Source organism: Rattus norvegicus, chromosome 5 (genome assembly GCF_021556685.1).
Source record: "Rattus norvegicus strain SHRSP/BbbUtx chromosome 5, alternate assembly SHRSP_T2T, whole genome shotgun sequence".
Lineage (NCBI taxonomy): Eukaryota > Metazoa > Chordata > Mammalia > Rodentia > Muridae > Rattus > Rattus norvegicus.
This window is the reverse complement of record NC_141538.1, coordinates 99,646,834-99,666,280: the sequence shown is the minus strand read 5'-3', so window position 1 is coordinate 99,666,280 and position 19,447 is coordinate 99,646,834.

Below are 19,447 nucleotides of genomic sequence, written 5' to 3'. Positions count from 1 at the left end.
CCAAAGAGAGATACTAATGGCACTGTTTGGAGATACTAATGCTTAGCTCTGACACACTGCCATAGTAACACTGGGGAGTCCACTCAAGGGCATCCTTTCTCTCTGCTTTCACTACATGCCCATTGCTAAACTGCGACATACCCTTTCCAAGACCTCAGAAATGAATCACGAAGTGTGATTCTTGAGCAAGAAGATAATAATCCAAAATAAATAACTTCCACTACAGCTTCCTGAATTATTTTTTCTTCAGTTTGCTTGAGTCTTTGGCTAAAACACGGAAGAAAGGATGGCTTAGGACAAGTGATTTAGGAACACACAACCTAACATGGCTTAATGATGGGGGACAAATGAAAATTTAGGAAAGTTGAACTATTAAAAGAGGTTTTCTATATAATTACCATATAATTTCTCTATAATTACATTCATGACTCTGAATGAATTCCTACAAAATCTCTAGGAAATCAGTTTTGTGAATGAAGATCTAAAATCATTATAGAAATTGTGATTGTTCTTTTATTTAAGTCATATCTTAACATCAAATGCAGTCACAGAGATGGACAGTCTGCTCACAATTAGAATAACACAGTCCCCAAAGACAGGACCCATGTAGCCTTACACAGCTCTCAAAGTCCATTGTGTATTTGAATACTATAGTCAAGAAAATCCAAACCCCATTTAGAATAATCTAACAGGAAGCTGAATAAAGCTAGAACAAGAGAGAGAGAGAGAGAGAGAGAGAGAGAGAGAGAGAGAGAGAGAGAGAGAGAGGTGGCTTAAGCAATGTAGTAATAAATTATGTTAATAAGGAAATATTCAAAAATAACAAAATATTGCTTAATATAAACAGACATGTTATAATATCTAATTGATTATGTAATTTTTAGAAAAATAATATATGGGGATGACTGAAATTATCTCTATATTGTAACATATAGCTTTAGGATACAATATGCATAACTTATATGTACATTAAAATCACATATGTACATATAAATCATTTATACTTTTTATTTGTGAAAAAATAAATTTACTCTGAAAAACACTAGAGTTCATAGCTATATTGGCAACTTAAAATCACCAATAAGGGAAATTTTTGAAACAGTTTAGTTCTCAAACTTTTAGAAATATTTACTTCCCTCTATCTTATTAGTTACATTCCTGACTTATCAAGTCAGGAAGTAAGTCTTGGAGGTGCTTAAGTTCAGCATTTCTCACCATGAAATGTCTTAAGATGGTTTCCAAGCCAGCATTTCTAATACTCTTGCCGTAATCAATTTTACCCATTGGGCTCAGCAGAGTTAGCAAAACCACAAGCCATTCAACGGACTGGCCAATAAGGAAATAACCATCAGACATAGCTAAGAGCGAAGAAATCAACGACTCCCTAGATGCTATTACACTCCAGTATAAGTAACTTCTAGTTTATTTTCATCTTAAAGTTTACAGAGTGTGTGTGTGTGTCAGAAAATATTGAATACCCAACTTCATTATTGTTATTCATCTGTATATTGTGATATCTCAATTAAACATATGACATGTGTTTATTGAATTCTCCTAACCTAAAAGAGGAAAATGAAGAAATATGAGAAATAATTATTTTCCTGAATGAAACTATTTGTATTCTGCTACTTCCTTCAAATCACAAACTTTGTTAATTAATTCTACCACAAACAAACGATGTCAAAGTACAATGGAAATAACATCAAAATGGCTTCTTTATTCATGTAACCTCATGTTTTCTTACTACAATGGAATGACACACAAAATATTATGTCATACTGGAAGCAAAATTAATTTTTCACATCTAACTTCCATCAAATTTCATCAACACATGATTAAATTTGTTATTAATATTTATAGTTTCTGAATAAATCAATAAGTGTATACACATTTTTATTGGTTATTTTGTTTATTACATTTCAAATTTTATTCCCCTTCCCAGTTTCCCCTCCACAAACCCCATATTCTCACCCTCCTTCCACTGCCTCTATGAGGGTGCTCCCGCACCTGACCACCCACTCTGCCTCAGTGTGCTAGCATTCCTCTACACTGGATCATCGAGCCTCCACAGGACCAAGGGGCTCCCCTCCCAACAATGTCAGATAAGGCAATCCTCTGCTACACATCCAGTTGGAACCAAGGATCCCTGGGAGATTTCTGAGATCTGGTTGGTTGATATTTTTGTTCTTCCTATGGACTTGCAAACTCCTTCAGCTCTTTCAGTCCTTGCCCTAATTTCTCCATTGGGTTCCCCATACTCAGTCCAATGTTTCACTGCAAGAATCTGCATCCATATTGGTCAGGCTCTAGCATTACCTCTTAGGAGACAGCTACATCAGGCTCCTGTCAGCACATGCTTCTTCGCACTAGCAATAGTGCCTGGGTTTGGTATCTGCAGATGGGATGGATCATCAGGTGGGGCTGTCTCTGGATAGCCTTTCCTTCAGTCTTTTCTCTACTCTTTGTCCCTGTATTTCCTTTTGATAAGGGGAATTCTGGATTATTATTTTTCAGGTGGGTATGTGGCCCCATCCCTATTGGTTCAATTCTTTCTCCCATATCCATTCTATCTCCTATTTCCAGTAACTAGTTTTTTTTACACTTAGGTCAACTCTTTATAATTTCTTCATAAAAATAATATTTTTATCTATTTTTGTTTGGCTTATTTCATATGAATTGGTTAGACAAAATATATAAAAGGCTTTTTATATATTTTCTTTTAGCTAAAATACTCTTATGAGGAATGATTGCAATCTTTCCAGATCTCAAATGGATCTACTTTGTCCATACATGACATTTTCAGCAGTTGATCTTGTCCTATCTGAAGTTTGGATGAGACACTTCCTGATTTCTACATGCTTCTATCACTGAGAGGGTTCACTAACAAATGCAAGAAGGACTGGTGGAGTCTTTACCTCTTGCTATGCAATTTCTTTTAAAAGTATTGTGTTGAGATCATAGGAAAACTTTGCTCTTGATAAAGCAATGGATTTGAGTTAACTGAGGATCTAGCCAATGGTAAGCTAAATATCCATGGAGATAGAAGGAAAATGAACAAAGTATGTGAAAAAATCATGTGCAAAAGCATATGACTCGTTTAAATATGTACAGTTTGAGTCCTGATACAATGTGGTTCAACTAGATAATTCTCACATTTTGAAAGGCTTCATTTGGAGGACTGAATGAAAGTGTCCTCCATAGGCTTCTATGTTGGACTACTTTGCACAGATCAAGTAGATAACGCAGTCAAGGGCAGACTTCAGTGATAACCATTGAGATTTTGTAGGCTCTGGGCCCATATTCAGCAACACCTGACTACTAAAATGTCAATTTGTAATCAAACTTCCTCCATCACCAGTTAAATTTCTTAATAGCATTACACCATTGGGTATATATTGCTAGGTGGGAAATTGCTGTGTTTATAGGTTTTACAAATGGGAAGGACTATAGATTATTTAGCAATTTTATATGCAGATGACAAGAGAGAAATATACAGAGATTCCATGCCCTCCAACAAGAACAGTGTCCTACCTATCAATAATCTCACCAGAACAGTAAAGTACATTTGTTCCAACCCATAAAACATTGCTGCTATATCAATACACTTAAAAATTGCCATGTCTGTTAGAGAGTCCTTATAGGTTTCAACAAATATATTATTACATATATGCAACTAGCTTTCACAGACTTTAACAGTTGTTATTTTCATCATCATTGTGTGTGTGTGCCTGTGTAAGTGCATGTGTGTATTCATGCACAAATATGTACATACCATGGTATGTGTATGCATGGCAAAAGGCAGTTTGCAGGAAGCATTTCTGTTCTCTCATCATTGAGGTCCCATAAATCAAATCCAGGTCATTATTCTCTGTGGCTAGTATTTTCTAGTTACTGAACCATCTTCCCAGTCCTCTAAACAAAACAATCATTCAAGTTTCCATATTTAAAGATTAATTCAGCTTTTTTTCTTTTATTTTTAACAAACACATGATAACTATGTAGAAGCAGTGTGATAATTTTTTACTAGATTTTTTTAATTTACATTTTAAATGTTATGTCTTTTCCTGGTTTCCTATCCATAAATCCCCTATCCTATCTCCCACCCCCTTCTTCTATGAGGGTGTTCCTCCACCCATCTATCCACCCCTTCCCATCTCCCCGCCCTGACATTCCCCTACATTCTGGGGTCCAGTCTTGGCAGGACCAAGGGATTCGCCTCGATTAGTGCACAACAAGACCAGACTCCACTACATATGCAGCATGGGTCTGTCCATGTGTACTCTTTGGATGGTGGTTTTGTCACTGGGAACTCTAGATAGTTGGTATTGTTCTTATCGGTTTGCAAACCCCTTAAACTCCTTCAATCCTTTTTCTAACTCCTCCATTATAATGATTATAACATGCAGTGATCAAATAAGACTTCCTATCACCATGTTATACCACTTAGATTGGAATACTCAAACTTTCATTTCCACTATATTCATAGTGGCCTTATTTGTTATAGCCAGAAGCTGGAAACGACCTAGATGTCCCACTACAGAACAATGGATATAGAAAATGGGGTTCGTTTACATACTAGAATACTACTCAGCTATTAAGAATGAGGACATCCTGAGTTTTGCAGGCAAATGGATGGAATTAGAAAATGTCATCCTGAGTGAGGTAACTCAGACCCAGAAGGACATGCACGGTACGGTTCTCACTAATAAGTGGATATTAGCCAAAAAGAAAACAAAGTGCAGAATACTCAAGATACAGTCCACAGAATTCTTATAAAGTAGACTTTATAAAATAATAATTAGCATAATAACCTGCTTATATTATGAAATTACAAATATATTTGTGTGAACATTTCCAGCCTTATTTCTACATGTTAACTACTGTTCGCACCTCTGGAGATTACTTAAACTTAGTCATTGAAAGATACATTATAGTTTGCACAAGTGAATGCATACAGTATTTGACTTTAAGTTTTTGATGTCTTTCACATAAAACAAAGTCACATTTGCTTTCAACAAATAAAAAGTTTTATTCTGTTTATGCCTTACTAATCTTACTTGGAGAATGTATTCCACCTAAGTTAAATCAGCACATCCAAGATATGTTTTCACTCCCATGTATACCACTACCGAATTCAAAACAGATTAGTATCATTTTCAACTTTATCAGGAAATGAATGAATAAACAAAATCTGGTGGATTTGCACAAATATTGTTCAGCAACAAACCACACAGCATTCCTTGTATTTCAAACATATATAAAAGTCCAGAGAACAGTATAATAAACAATTGCATCTCACAACTCAGAAGATTCTTCACAATGCCTGTTTTTAGACATATATTCATTTATTAGCCTTACTAGATAAACTTCAAGCAAATATCAGATGTTATAGATACATATTATATATATATATAATATGTATACAATATATTCAAAATTGAGAAATTAAAAGATAGTATGTATTTCTTTTTAAAACTCAGCAAATATAGAATGACTATATACAATTAGACAATTGGCTACTGCTTTCCAAATTGTTCAGTGGGATCTAAGATACAATCTCTGCTATTTAATTTATTTTGTATACATTTTCTCTTTATTAAAATATTCTCACACTATATTTTTTTTCAGAGCTGGGGACGGAACCCAGGGCCTTGTGCTTGCTAGGCAAATGTTCTACCACTGAGCCAAATCCCCAACCCCTCTCACACTATATTTTATCATTTCCCTTCCTCTCATTCCTTTCATACCTTTCCATTTCTCTACCTCTCAATTTTATGTTTTTTTCTATATATTTAAAAAGAAAACACAAGACATAAAAAATCTTCACAACCAAACAGAAAATTAATGAAACAATAAAAGCAAAGCATCAATAAAAAGGACCCACTCAAAACAAAATGAAAGTAAATCTCCACAGTTGTTTTTATCTTGGTCAGAAAGCCTCAGACATGCAGTCTGACCTGGAGTGTAACTGATACATCCAGTGATATTGCATTGAAAATAAAATGAGTCTTCCCTTTGCCAAAAGCTATCTACAAAAGTAGCTTCCTTAGTTAGTATTGGGAACTTGTGCATCTACATCCTCTTTCAGGCTTGAACCTGTCCAAGTCTTGTGATTTCGTGTGTGTATTCATCCTGTTGTGTGTGGAACACTGTTTCCTTGGAGTCATCTATTGCCCTGGGTTTTGCGATCTTTTCATTCCTTCCTCATAAATCCTTGAGCCTTTAAGTGAAGTGAAGGGTTCAATGAAGACTCCCAATATAAGTATGACTACTCCGTGTTTCACTATCTGCACATTGTTCTGCCCAGAGTACCTGTGTTAATCTACTGCAGGAAGAAACTCCTTTGATGTGGGTTGAGCTTGCAGTGATATATATATATTCAAAATTTTTATATATATATACATATATGGATTTAGCAGTATTACATTAAGTGTCTTTAAACCTTGTTCTTTTAGCAAAATAATAGTATTGAATGTTTCTTGGACCCATGACTCATCTAATTATTTTCTTATCCAGTTTTCCCGAGTGAGGCCCATAGAGTGGGCCTATGTAAATATGTTTGGTTATTCCCATAACATGAGCCCTATTACATCATTATATCTGGAGGTAAGTTACTATTTTATGTCACAGGGTTTGTATCTGGGTGAAATGGATGGTTACCTTTCTCCCCTGGTAGTTTTCAGAATGCCTTCCCGCATCATGAATGCTAGTTCATAATAATGAAGATTCTAACTAGTCCCCAAATTGACTGCTTTATTTTAATGATATAAATAAGTGCTGTTTTCAGCAATAAGGTCTTAACAGGCTCTGAATAGCAATCAATAATTCAGGATATAGTCTGAGAGGTTTTAGAGATTTTAGGGGACACTTTGCCTGATGTAGACTCAATGAAGTGCAACCCACCCCTGACCCTGGAGGTTTTACTTGGCAGTATAAGATGGTTAGTTGAAGCATATTTCTATTATTTGGTTGCTCCAATGACATTATTTTCTTACGTGTATACATTTTAGAAGCCTCTGCAGTGTGGGTTTCAATACGTTGTTTTTTTTTTCAAATGACCTTCAGTTTTATATGTTCTTCTCTATATTCATTTCTTCACTTATTCAATTTATTTACTTTTAAATTGATATTTCTTAGTTAACATATAGTTATGATTTTCTGGGTATTTTTGCTGGTCAGTCTTGGTTATCAATAACACTGGATAGGCAAGTGCCTCGAAAATTAGAAAAAAAAAACATATTCTAGTGTGTATCTGAGAGACTGGGTGCAGAGAATATTGGCTTAAAATTGAGGGTCTTCCCTGGATATGGATGGTACAACTTTATAAGCTGGGAATACAGATAGATAGAATGAGATACAAAAATAGTTATGCCATCTTATTCTGACAGCATTTTCTCCCTCCTCTTTTGGCTACTCTTTGTATGTTGTTCTCAAACACTCTCCTCAGGCCATGATGAACTGAATTGAAACTTTAGAAATCAAGTCCTAGGACATGTCTTCCCCTTGAAGCTGTTTGTGTAATATTTATTAAACCAGTAATAAAATTAATATGACTGACTTATATTCAACTTGACTGACTTAGAAGTTGCCTGCACAATTTTGTATAGATCATTTCTGGTATGTTCTTGCAAGTGTTGTTTAGGTGTGATGTGTCTGTGCAAAAGTTAGTGATATGAAAAGATAAATCTTGCATGTAGGGCTCACTGTTCAATAGGCTTAGCTCACACAACAGAATGCAGAGGGAAATGCACATTTTATACAAACTTGAATTTTTAAGAGTAGGTGTGTTTTTGATATTGCTATAGCCCATTGACACCTGATTCCAGTGTCTTTATCCAGGTGAATAGAGTCTCATGTAAGGAACTGTCCAGGGGGCACGCAGGCTTTCAGGTTTAGGAACTGATATATCACTGTGGGTATTAAACTGAGGATTCTAGCTTTTTAAAGTCAGCAGTTGCTAGTTTCTCCAATTCTATGACCTGCAAATTGGCCATTTGGGGCCTATCAAAATTCTGATTGTATAAGCAATCTAATTAATCCCAGCTTATAAAGATGCTTGAATCCTTATTGGTTGTTTTCTTTTAAAGAGCCCTGAATAATTTAACACATACATTAAATACCTTCATAATGGTATACAATTATTATCCCTATTTTCAACTTACTTAATAAAAACGTTATTTATTATAAGCATCCCTTTTTCCTCTCTTCAAATTCATTGACAACTAAAATGCTTAATGTCTCACATATTTTGTCTACTCTAGCTTCCACATGAATATACAGTTCTCAGGAATTCATGACATAGAAAAAATGTTTCTATCTGATTAAGAATCAATACCCAGATTAATATGATGAAGGAATATTTGTTGCCTTTGAAACAAAGATGGTTTATGTGACTATTATGGTTAGACTGATGTAATTTCTTTTACCTCCTCTGTAATTTAGAATGTTTAGAGCATAGCATAGTTATGTTTCTTAGAGTGATCACTAGTTAATTGACACTTTATACACCAAAGTTGAAAAGAGTTTGCTTCCTTCCTTCCTTCCTTCCTTCCTTCCTTCCTTCCTTCCTTCCTTCTTTCTTTCTTTCTTACTTTCTTTTATTTTTATCATGCTTACCTTATATGGAGAAAAGGTTACCATTATTAAGGTGGCTTAGTTCTATTAATCTCTGTGGTGAGTTTGCTTTGATTTCATCATGACCATAAATAAAAGATGTACTGTTTGCTGTGATTTACTTACACTTCCTTGCATCTTCAGCTCTCTGAGTTTTGCATCAATTGTCTTTTGATAACATGCTTCGCAATGTATCAGATAACATAATTCTGTTGTGGACTGGTACAGCCAAATCTGAAACAGAAATCATATCACTATATTATTCTTAGGTGGATTCAACTAGAAATGATTTGACCTCTGCTTGAACAGTACACTGTCTGTGTTAGTGTAATCTCTCCATTTGAGATGAGATATCCAAAGTCACCATTATGGCCTGTGTTCCTATAAGCAAGTGGCACTTCAATATCAGCAAGTGGATTTAATATACATTACTTTGAGGTAATATCTATGATTATCAATTTATGAATTAGAAATATTTAATTTGAATTACAATTTTAGTTCTAAGTATCATAGTTTCCTTTTACGCCTGTATCAGGGGCAGGGCAAAAAATGTTCTCAAATTGTAGATAGAAAGGAAAGCAGGTTGTAGAGGAGAGAATGTAGAAGAATAAAACAGAATGAGCACCCCATTTCTGGAAGAATGAAAATCAAGTTACAGATTCTACCAAGTCACATTCTGTAAGTATTACATCATGGACCAGGAATTTATCACAAGAAGCATTGGAAGTTTCCTATGGTAGAAATTATAGTAGCAGATTTCATTCCAAAAAGAACCTTGAAAAGATTGTATTCATTTCTTCCTAGTGCCTGTGAGATATGAGTAAAGGACAGGAGTTATTTCAAGTGTCAGGCTTAGCTATTTTATTTGAAAAGTTTTTGGATGAAAAACTAAAATGTTCTTTAATTTAAAAGGCTCTTCTTTATTTTGGGGATAGTTTTGAAAGCAGAATAATCAGGAACGGAAACCAAATGATTCAGTGCAGAGCACCTGCAATAAAGAATGCATCCTATAGACCCACGGTGACAGCTGCATATGTAGCACAGGATGGCCATGTTAGGCAGCAAAGGGAGGAGAAGCCCCAGGTTCTGACAAGTCTGGATTCCCCAGTGTAAGGGAATGTCAGAGCGGGAAGGCAGGAAGGGGTGGGTGGTTGGGTAGGGGAAAAGGAATACTATTTAAAAAAAAAAGAGGCAAAGATTAAAACAGAGACTGAAGGAACACCCATTCAGAGCCTGTCCCACATTTGGCCCATACATATACAGCCACCCAATTGGACTAGATGGATGAAGCAAAGAAGTGCAGACCGACAGGAGCCGGATGTAGATTGCTCCTGAGAGACACAGCCAGAATACAGCAAATACAGAGGCGAATGCCAGTAGCAAACCACTGAACTGAGAATAGGTCCCCTATTGAAGGAATCAGAGAAAGAACTGGAAGAGCTTGAAGGGGCTCGAGACCCCAAAAGTACAACAATGCCAAGCAACCAGAGCTTCCAGGGACTAAGCCACTACCTAAAGACTATACATGGACTGACCCTGGACTCTGACCCCATATGTAGCAATGAATATCCTAGTAAGAGCACCAGTGGAAGGGGAAGCCCTGGGTCCTGCTAAGACTGAACCCCCAGTGAACTAGTCTATGGGGGGAGGGCGGCAATGGGGGGAGGGTTGGGAGGGGAACACCCATAAGGAAGGGAAGGGGGGAGGGGGATGTTTGCCCGGAAACCGGGAAAGGGAATAACACTCGAAATGTATATAAGAAATACTCAAGTTAATAAAAAAAAAATTTCAAGAAAATAAAAAAAATGTAAATAAAAATAATCCAATTTAAAAGAAATGCATCCTAATGACCAAGGGCATTAGAGATTTCTGTATTTTACTTGAACTTCCACAGAAGTATTTGACATTGACTTATCTCAATTAATATGAATTTACATCACCTAATAAACATGGCACAAATAATTTAGGACTATATGCATTTTACACTTTGGGGATGTATTGCCCATTTTTATTTTTTTCATTTCTTTCATTAAGTTTGTATTACTTGAAGTATTCATGGAACTAAACCATGAATACTGATATTCTCTAAGGACTGCTAGTGCCTAAGGCCCATCTCCCTGCATATGCCATGCTTCCTCATATTTACAAGTTCTGTTGTTACAGCCCAAGTGCAAAAGGTTAGATGGCCATTCACTGGAGTTGGGTAATCTAACAGTGCTATGTCCAAAAATTTACTCTCTGACCCAAAGTAGCTTTTTACTGCCAATAATTTTATCTATAGCCATGTGACTTCCTCATGTAACCCTCTTCAAACCAACCTAGAATTTTGAATGTCTTGATCTTCTTCAGGTCCAGTGCAGGTAATCTCTATCCTTGAGAGCTGATATATGTGAAAGCCAGGCCATGTCCACCCATTCAACATTGTACAGCTCTAATCCTGCCTCCAAGCCCTTATCTTCTTCCTCCACTGCTCTTTCATAAGGTTCCACATGCCTGGAAGAGTGGGGAGTTTAGGCAGATGACACATCTACAGCTGAGACTTTTATACATAGCACTTTGACCAGTTACCAAAATCTTCTGTAAAAAGCTTACTGACCAAACTTGAGAGCCCAGACATTTATGAACACATATTAAAATGTTGAAGAACGTTTAATAACTTAACCATTTAAACAATCAATAGTAACCCACCAACCCCTCCACACACACACACACACACACACACACAAACACACACACACTTGCCCAGTCTATGTTCTACCTAATCATGGGCATTTGATCAGGTTTACAGTACAAGTAGAAAATCCTTCCAGTGGAGTCATCAACATAATCAATCAGAAAGCTGATATGCATTCCCATAACCTCCAGGTCTCTATTAAACTAGTGCTCAAACTTTCCCAAACAAGTCAATAGCAGATGAAATCACTAATGCATTTTTTGCCCTAGAAGCCTCCATAGTACCATTCTGTACTATGTAAGCATCCATATAGACAGATGTATTTGGTAAGTTCAATAATTGTTTCTAAAATTCTGCATCAAAAGTAAGTGGTGTCTTCAAACATAGCATATCATCTTATTATGATGGATAACCAAGAGCAATGACAAGATCCTCGGTTATTTTAAGTGTCACTTGGAACTTCCCAGGAAATAGTTTGTAAGGAATAGTCCATAGCTGATGCTGACATTTTAATTTAACTTGATTACAGATAGCAACTTGCCTACATGTATGGGATACTTATTTTCAAACTCTCTTTTAAAAATCATCTCATATTTCTTTAATTAGATTACAAACTTGCATCATCTAGTCTTAGTTTTGGCTAGCTCACCTGTAGCCTTTCTTCTCTATAATCTTATACCAACATTTATATTACATCCTCCCTTTTTCATGTCATTTGTGCTCTTTCCCTTCTAATTGAAATTTTCTTGGCTTGAAAAACAATAGGTTTTCAAATACATTTCATGCATCTTCGTTGCGTTTAAACCTGTTAATATCTCACCTCCCAACTCACCAATCGTCAATGTTTGAATAATTTTAGGTAAAGTATTCCTCACTGCCTAAAGAAAGTCACTACCAATGACCTATTTCTAGTTTCTTGATTGTACATGTTTTTCAGATTAAATATTTAAATATAAGTTTTAAAGTCAGAATGAATATGTGAAGGAGAATATGTAGTGTTTGCTTACCCAGATCTGGGTTACATCACTGTCCATATTATTTTAAATTTATTTACAATTTACTAACACACACACACACACACACACACACACACACATATATATATATACTTGTATATATATATATTTACACACACACACACATACATCAGTTATCAGGTAATTTTCATTTTGCTTGTTAAATTTCCAAACTATTATACATGAACTGTGAATTAACATAGATGGAAGAACAAGTCTGTATAAGAATGTACAGTCCTTTGTCTATATGTCAAGGAGTGATGCTATGAGGTTATATGAAACTTCTATTCCTACAGCTTTCGGAAAAATTCAAAATGATTTCTAAAATGGATTTACTACTTAGCACCTTCCACTAACAGAATATAAAAGTTCTTTCCTTAAATTAATGCCAATATTTGTAGTCATTTTTTTTTCTTTTCGGGGCTATTCATATTATGGTGAAATGGATTTCTTAAAGTAGTTGCAATCTACTTGATGAGTAGGAATATTGACCATTTTAAAATATCTTTTCTATCCATTTACGTTTATTGTTTTCAAACTTCTGTATCCAATAACAATACTATTTTAAAAATTAGGCTGTTCATTTTTCACGTTAATTTTAAAATAATCTTTTTTTCATCTACATACTGGTAATTTATCATATGTCCAACTGACAAATATTTTCTTCATTCTTTTTGTGTACTTTTTCTCAGTTCAGTATTTGGTTGGCTTTGCAAAAGTCTGTTTTTATCTTTTACTCTTCTGAGCTTCTATTTGTCATTTATTGCTCTTCCTTCACTATGAATTTTTTCATCAGTAATTGCCTACCATGTGCTTTAAAACTGAAGCATAGTCTAACAGTTTCTAATAATTAGGTTTTACGTTAAGGTCCTTGGTCTATTTGTAGTTGAATTCTGTAAAGTATAGTAGATTATGGACAAATTTCATTTTTCTGCATGTTGAAATCCATGTTCCTTAGCAAACTTAAACAGGACACCTGACATGTATAATAAGGACAGAGAAGAATGGGTAAGGTTTAGTCCTTACATTCCAACATTTGGGCTCATTGGGTTTGGCAACAAGCACCTTTATCCACTAAGGCATACCACTGTTTTAGAATATCTGATTTTTCCTCCTTGTGTATGAATTATATATTTAGTCAAATATACTACTTTTTAGATTCATCCATTTTTCATCAATACTGTTCCAATGTATAAATATTCATTATCCATTCATTTGCTGCATGCAAGTTTATTCCATTTTCTTGTTCTTGTGAATGAGGCAGAAATAACCATGGATGTGCAATGAGTTCTTAGAATGAATTTTGAGGTCCTTGGGAATCACATAGCTAGGGGTTATATAATTCCGTTTTAAATATTAATAACACCTTTACCTAATTGGCAAATGTATGTAATAATCACACCCACTAACAGTTAATAAGGGTCCCACTTTTCTCATATTTTTGTGAGCCTTTTGTTTTGTCAGTTTCCTTTGTTTTCTTTATGAATTTTTTTATTTTCATATTTTGCAATCTAGCTATTGTCACTCTCATCGTCCCCTTTCTCACAGTTCCTCATCACATTCCTTCTTTCTCGTCACCTCTGCTACCATTTGTCCACACTCTGTGGGGCCTTAATAGTGTTAGGTGCATCTTCTTCTACTGAGGCCAGACCCAGCAGTCCCCTGCTTTGTATGTCTGCTGCATGGTTGGTGACCCAGTGTCTGAGAGGTCTCAGGAGTCCAGGTTTGTTGAGACCATGGGGTTGCCCTACTCCTTCTCAGCTACTTCCAGATGATTCTACCAAAAGGTTCAACAACTGCAGTCCATATGTTGGGTTAAGTATCTGCATCTGACTCTTTAGATGCTTATTGGGCCTCTCAGAAGGCAGCCATGCTTGGGTTCTGTTTGGAAGCACACCATAGCATCAATAATAGTATTAGGCCTTGGAGCCTCACCTTGAGATGGATTCCAATTTGGGCCTGTCACTGGACTACCTTTTCTTCAGGCTGTTCTCCAATTTTGTCCATAGAGTTCTTTTAGACAGGAACTATTTTGGGTCAGTGTTTTCTTTGATTTGTTTTTAGTTTTTTTGGTGTTTTTTTTTTTTTACATTTCAAACAAGAGAAAATTTTATTTTAAATATCATATTTCTTTTTTTAAAGATTTATTATATATATATATATATACATATATATATATATATATATATATATACATATATATATATATATATATATATATATATATATATATATGTACACTGTAGCTGTCTTCAGAAACCAGAAGAGGGCATCAGATTGCGTTACAGATGGTTGTGAGCCACCATGTGGTTGCTGGGATTTGAACTCAGGACCTCTGGAAGAGCAGTCAGTGCTCTTAACCACTGAGCCATCTCTCCAGCCCCTCAGATTTCTAATTTATAGAAGTATCACAGTTATTTTATCAACCAGTAACATTTGAATTAAAGTAAGTATTAAATATAAATTTAACTTTACCCCTTGAGAATATTTGCTAAACATGTAATTCAGCTTTCATATTATGATTAAAATTTATCTTCAAATGTATATATATTCAAATTTTTAATGCTGTTATTATTGGTAAGGTATAAGACACTAGGAAGTTGTATTAATTATGTCTAATAAATTCTTCACAGATGCACTTAAGTAATATATATATATATAATATATATATATTATATAATATATGTTGGAAACTCCTGGGTCCCTTGCAGTGTTTGACCCCTGCTGAGCCCTGCTGATGCATGTAGAAGCCTTTTTTTTTCCTAACAAAGGAAAGCCCTGGCTCCAAAGCAACACACTTGGGCATACACCTGGGTGATAGTACATTCCTTCCTGTCTTTTGTTCTCAGTCTTTGTTCCTGGGACTTAGGCTGGTCTTCCTGGATTTCTCCCCAGTAAATTTGTGGCATGGATTTGTATTTGGTCTTTTGTTCCTGAAGCCTTAAGCAGAGTTTTCCAACTGTGCTTCCTGGAATTTTCCACCCGGTGAACTTAGGGTATATATTCGGTGAATAAAGCTACAGATTTGGCATTCTCTCTTCACACAAATGACCCAAATATGTGTGTTTTTTAATCCCACAGGCTTATGCCCAGTTCTTGGTACCATGTCAGTGCGGGCACCAACATATATGAGCAGTTCAAACATATTGTGCGCAAATTTTAATATGCATTTAACATGTACAAATCAATATGTAATCTATGTAAACATGTAATAGTATAAGCATGTAATAAGTGGATCAGTGACAGCCTATGGTTATCTTAGATGCATATTTTCTCTATAAAGCTTATGATATGTATACTCTCTTTATTTTTTGGATATTTTCTTTACTTACATTTCAAATGTTAACCCCTTTTCTGATTTCCCCTCTGTAGTCTCCCTATCTCTTCCCCCTCCCCCTTCTTCTATGAGAGTGTTCCCCCACCAACCTACCCACTCCCTCCCAACTCCCCTCCCTGTATTTCCCCTACACAGAGGCCTAGAATCTCTCCTCTCATTGTTGCCCTAATAAGGACATCCTCTGCTACATATGTGGTTGGAGTCACGTCTCTCCATGTGAACTCTTTGGTTGGTGGTTTAGTCTCTGGGAGCTCTGAGGGATCTGTTAGGTTGATATTATCATTCTTCCTATGGGGTTGAAAAACCTTTCAGCTCCTTCAGTCCTTTCTGTAACTCCTCCATTAGAGACCCAGTTCTCAGTTAAATGTTTGGCTGTGAACAACTGCCTCTGTTCTATTTCTCAGGTTCTGGCATAGACTCTCAGAAGACAACTATATCAGGTTCCTGACAGCATGCACTTCTTGGCATCCGCAATAGGGTCTGTGTTTGGTGACAGTATATTTGATGAATCCTCAGGTTGGACCATCTCTGGTTGTTCTTTCCCTCAGTCTCTGTGCCACACCTTGTCTCTGTATTTCCTTCTGTGAATATTTTGTTCTCCCTTCTAAGAAGCATCTCCTCGGTCTTCCAATTTCTTGAGCTTCATGTGGTCTATAGATTGAATCTTGGTTATTCTGAGCTTTTGGACTAATATCCACTTGTCAATGAGTACACTCCAAGTGTGTTCTTTTGTGTTTTAGTTACCTCACTCAGGATGATATTTTCTAGTTCCATTTGTCAAAGAATTTCATGAAGTCATTTTTTCATAGCTGTGTAATACTCCATTGTGTGGATATACCACATTTTCTGTATCCATTCCTCTGTTGAAGGGCACCTGGATTCTTTCCAGCTTCTGGTTATTATTCTGCTCATTATAAATGAACATAGTGAAGCATGCCTCTTGGTTGCAGGCTGGAGCATCATTTAGGTATATGCCCAGGAGGCTTATAGCTGGGTCCTCAGGTAGTACAATGTCTAGTTTTCTGAGGAACCGCTAGAGTGATTTCAAGAATGGATGTACCAGTTTGCAATCCCACCAAAAATGGAGGAGTGATCCTCTTTCTCCACATCCTTTCCAGCATCTGTTGTCACCTGAGTTTTTGATCTTAGCCATTATGACTAGTATGAGGTAGAATCTCAGGGTTGCTTTGATTTGCATCTCCCTGATGACTAAGGATGTTGAACAGTTCTTTAGGTACTTCTCAGCCATTAGATAATGCTCAGTTGAGAATTATTGTTTAGCTGCGTAACCCATTTTTAAATAGGGTTATTTGGCTCATTGGAGTCTACCTTCTTGAGTTCTTTGTGTATATTGATATTAGCTCTTTATCAGATGTAGGATTGCTAAAGATCTTTTCACAATCATTGGTGCCGTTTTGTCTTACATGACAGTGTCCTTTGCCTTACAAAAGCTTTGCAGTTTTATGAGCTCCAATTTGTTGATTCTTGATCTTAGAGCATAAGCCATCATTGTTTTGTTCAGGAAGTTTTGCCCAGTGCCCATGTGTTCAAGACTCTTTCCTACTTTTTCTTTCATTAGGTTGAATGTATCTCCTTTCATGTGGAGGTCCTTGATCTACTTGGATTTCAGCTTTGTACAAGGTGAAAGGAATCAATTGATTTACATTTTTCTACATGCTGACCACCAATTAAACCAGCACCATTTGTTGAAAATCCTGTCTCTTTTCCACTGGATGGTTTAGCTCCTTTGTCAAAGATCAAGTGACAATAGTTGTGTGGGTTTATTTCTGGAACTTGAATTCTATTTCATTGATTTATCTGCCTGTCTCTTTATATTTTATCATGATTGCTCTGTAATATAGCTTGAGGTTGGGGGTCATGATTGCCTGAGCTGTTCTTTTATGTTTGAGAATATTTTTCACTATCCTAGGTTTTTGTTATTCCAAATGAATTTGAAAATTGCTCTTTCTAACTCTTTGAAGTATTGAGGTGGAATTTTGATAGGGATTGCTTTGAATCTGTAGATTGCTTTTGGTAAAATGGCCATTTTTACAATGTTAATCTTGCCAATCATTGAGCATGGGAGATCTTTCCATCTTCTGAGATCTGCTTGGATTTCATTGTTCAGAGACTTGAAGGTTTTGTCATTCAAATCTTTCAGTTGTTCGGTTAGAGTCACACCAAGTAATTTTATGTTATTTGTCACTATTGTAACAGGTGCCATTTCCCTAATTTCCTTCTCAGCCTGTTTATCTTTTGAGTAGAGGAGTGCTACTGATTTGTTTGACTTAATTTTATATTCAGTCACTTTGCTGAAGTTATTTATCAGGTTTAGTACTTCTCTAAATTATACTATCATATCATCTGCAAATAGTGATATTTTGACTTCTTCCTTTCCAATTTATATTCCTTTGACCTCTTTGCATTGTCTAATTACTCTGGCTAGGACTTCAATTACTATATTGAGTAGGTAGAGAGAGAGTGGGCAGCTTTATCTATACCCTAATTTTAATGGGACTAGTTTCTTTAAGTTCTTCTCCACTTAGTTCCATGTTGTCTAGGTGTTTGTTGTTTATTGTTTTTACTATGTTTGAAATGGGTCTTGAATTCCGAGTCTGTCAAGACTTTTAACATGAAGGGGAGTTGAATTTTGTCAAATGCTTTCTCAGCATCTAATGAAATGATCATGTTTTTTTTTCCCTTGAGTTTGTTTATATTGTTGATTATGTTGATGGATTTCTTTATACTGAACCATCCCTACATCCCTGGGATGAAATGTGCTTGCTCATGACAGATGATTGTTTTGATGATTTCCTGGATTTGATTTGCAAGAACTTTATTGAGTCTCTTTGCATCAATATTCATAAGGAAGATTCGTCTGAATATCTCATTCTTTGATGTGTTTTCCTGTGATTTCCGTATAAGTGTAATTGTGACTTCTTAGAAGATATTGCGTAGTGTTCCTTCTGTTTTTAGTTTTTAGAGGAGTTTGAAGAATATTGGTAATAGGTTTTCTTTGAAGTTTTGATAGAATTATTCACTAATTCTATCTGGTCATGGGCCCTTTTTGGTTGGGAGATATTTATTAACTGCTTTTATTTCTTTAGTAGTTATGGGACTATTAATAGTTTATCTGATCCTGATTTAACTTTGTTACCTGTTTTCTGTCTTGTAAATTGTCTATTTCAGATTTTCCAATTTTCTTGAGTATAGGCTTCTGTAGTAGGATCTGATATTTTTATGAATTTCCCCAGTTTGTGTTGTTATGTCTCCCATTTCATTTCTGAAGTTGTTAATTTGGATATTCTCTCTGTGCTCTCTGGTTAGTTTGTCTAAGGGTTTATCTATCATACTGACTTCTTCAAAGAAGCAGCTCCTGGTTTTGTTGATTCTTTGTATATTTCTTTTCATTTCTACTTGGTTGATTTCAGCCCTAAGTTTGATTGTTTCTTGCCTTCTACTCCACTTGGACTCAATTGCTTTTTATTGTTCTAGAGCTTTTATGTGTGCTTTCAACCTGCTATTGTATGCTCTCTCCATTTTCTTTCTGGAGGCAATCATAGGTATGAGTTTGCCTCTTAAAATGGCTCTCATTTTGCCCCATAAGTTTGGGTAAGTTGTGCCTTCATTTCCATTAAATTCTAAAAAGTCGTTAATTTTTTATTTCTTTGCCACAGCCCTCAAGGCAGTCAGCAGAGGTTGGGGATCACCTAGGAGAGAATGGGGCACAAGAGATATGAAGAAGGACACCAAGACAAGAGTCTGATCAAGGCAACAATTTTATTTTTTCCCAAGGCTGAATTTATA